Here is a 3093-nt window from a genome sequence, read left to right as displayed (position 1 = left end):
GTGGCGACGGGCGGCCTCTACACCGACTCAGCAAGCACCTGCGTGGTGTCATGCGACCCTTCATGAAGGCTCCACCACCGCGCCAGCCCAGCAGCCAGCCAATGTGGCGCCGCGATGCTTCATCAGCTCGGATGCGTGTCAAGGCCAGGCGAGGCGGTGATGGCTGGGACATGCCTCCCTGGCGTCCCCGATAAAGCAAGGGGGGCACGTCGGCAGCGCATTAAATGCGTTTGTCCGACGGTCCCAGAGGATAGGCTTATCGATTGTAGACCTTTCGACCTCCTGTGTGCCACTGTGGCAACCCCTTTTTCCTATAAAAGGAGGCCCGAGGTGACCAGGAGAGGGATTCGGCCTTCTTAGGCAAGTTGCACCCCGTAGCTAGCTCAAGAACACAAGAACACTCAAATACATCCACCAAAGCAGGACTAGGGTATTAAGCATCTTCGCGGCCCGAACCTGGGTAAACGATCGGTGTGCTTCCTGTCAGACCCACTCTTTGCACAACCTCGCGCTCGCCAACCGTAGAAGGGATCCCAGTGACCCCATAGGTGTCGTTTCCACCGACACGCCGCCCCAAAATTTTGTGTCCTCCATAGTGTAGATATTGTTTCCACATATGTATTGATCGATGCCAGGAATGCCCTCTTGTTATTGGCTATCGCCCATGTACGTTACGGCATGCCACACGGCGAAAACAAGGAGAATAAGGCTTATAGTCGCCGTATTTTCTTGAATTTACAACCAAATAGGATTTCCTGGATCATATAGCATGTGTTGAATGCAACGTTTCTCCTTACCAGGCGGATAATGTTTACACTCACCATAATCTCTCGGATTTTCTTCCAAACGAGTGCAAATGGTTCCAGAAACTTGTGTGAAAAGTATCAACAAATTAAGATCTTTGACTTTCAGGGGCAAAAAGTCCTGCTTAGGGGCCAAATTTGATGGTCCTCCGGGACTCCTGGAGCAAGAGGGGAGTATTTTCTATATTCCCACACTCGTCCCGAGCATTTTGAGTACCTTTGGGCCTGAAACGGACTCCGAACGATAAAGTTATGACTGTTTTAGTGAACACCGGTCCTTTATATGGCAATCCTTGAAAGAACTTCATTTTCCCGTGACACGTAATGGCGCGCCGCCCCAAAATTTTGTGTCCTCAATAGTGGAGATATTGTTTCCACATATGTATTGATCGATGCCATGAATGCCCTCTTGTTATTGGCTGTCGCCCACGTACATTACGGCATGCCACACGGCGAAAAGAAAGGAAATAAGGCTTATATTCACCATATTTTCTTGAATTTACAACCAAATAGGATTCCCCGGATCATATGGCATGTGCAGAATGCAACGTTTGTCCTTACCAGGTGGACTAATGTTTACACTCACCATAATCTCTCAGATTTTCTTCCAAACGAGTGCCAATGGGTTCAGAAACTTGTGTGAAAAGAAGTGGCGAACGATGTTGTTTGACTTTCAGGGGCAAAAAGTCGTTCTTAGGAGCCGAATTTGACGGTCCTCTAGAACTCCTAGCGCAAGCGGGGAGTATTTTTCTAGATTCCCATGCTCGTCACGAGCATTTTGAGTACATGTGGGTCTGAAATGGACTCCCAATGATAAAGTTATGACCATTTTAGTGAACACCGGTCCTTTATATGGCAGTCCTTGAAAGAACTTCATTTTCCCGTGACGCGTTCTAGGGCGCCGCCCCGAAATTTTATGTCCTCCATGGTGGAGGTATTGTTTCCACATATGTATTGATCGATGCCGGGAATGGGCTCTTGTTATTGGATGTTGCCCACATACGTTACGGTATGCCACATGGCGAAAACAAGGAGAATAAGGCTTATAGTCACCGTATTTTCTTGAATTTGCAACCAAATGAGATTCCCCGGATCATATATGATGTAGGGTAGAACCCTAGTGGTCGATCTTTCATGAAAGGAGCCGATCCCACAATGAACACGAAGAACACAAGGGGAAATCATGAAAGGAAACACAAGAGAAACACTCAAACCAATGAGATTAGGTCACACATATGCTAGATCCAAGTACACATAGAGATCACACGGTCCAAATCCAACAAGAGACGATACATAGGGTAACTGGTTCTTGATGTCGAGCATCCCACAATCATCCCCATGGACGCATCTACATCTCCTACAACTCCACTTGGACCAATGACAAGAGCTCGAGCAAAGGCTATCGAAGATAAGGTGCACTCGCCCCTTTCCGAACTACCACTTTCGACACATGAGACATGGCTACTACCTCAAACGGAAACACTATGTGTGCTCTGGTACTTGGAGGAAAGCCACAGAACATCTACATCCAATGGACAAGACGGCGAGGACACCAAGCGCGAAGGACAAGAAGAAGAGCTACCACAGAAGCTACAGGCACCGGACGACCGGCCCAGCCCAGACGTCCGACCCCTGAAGGTCATGCCAGCCCAGGGAACTCAGGCCTACGAAAGCTACAATGGCCGGATGTCCAACTAGGACCAGACGTCTGACAACTCCTAGGCTCCGGACAACCGACGATACGCCAACATAACGAAATTAGCGGAAGTCTGAGGAAGACCGGACGACCGGCGACCGGACGACCGGACACCTACGGATGTCCGATGCCGTGGCAACAGAACCTAATCTATGGAAATCCGAAGATCTACGGACGACCGACGCCTTATGGACGTCCGATCCCTGGTTGTGCCCAATTACGGGCTGAGGCCCATGTACCCCTTCACTTCGCCCCCCATTTGCACTAATACTATAAATAGACCACCTCCTCCTCCTAGTTAGGGTTAGCATTGGTTTAGCTCATATGTGAGATAGAGCTTTGCTCATCCATTACGGATCTACTCCACGAGAGAGACCGCAGCCCCTCTACGGAGAAGATCCCCTTGGATTCAAGAACCCATCTTGGGTGGCCCCATCAAGACCTCCTCATGGAGAAGAACTGCTTACCTCTTGTATCGTCCCTTGTTGACTTTGGATCGTGTATCTCCCCTTGTGTTTCGAGAATCTAGCACATGTGTAATCGAATCTTGTTGGTTTGAGTGATTCTCTCGTGTTTTCCTCGTGTTTCCCCTCG

This window comes from Triticum aestivum, chromosome 7D, assembly GCF_018294505.1.
Source record: "Triticum aestivum cultivar Chinese Spring chromosome 7D, IWGSC CS RefSeq v2.1, whole genome shotgun sequence".
NCBI lineage: Eukaryota > Viridiplantae > Streptophyta > Magnoliopsida > Poales > Poaceae > Triticum > Triticum aestivum.
This window is presented reverse-complemented; position numbering follows the sequence as displayed.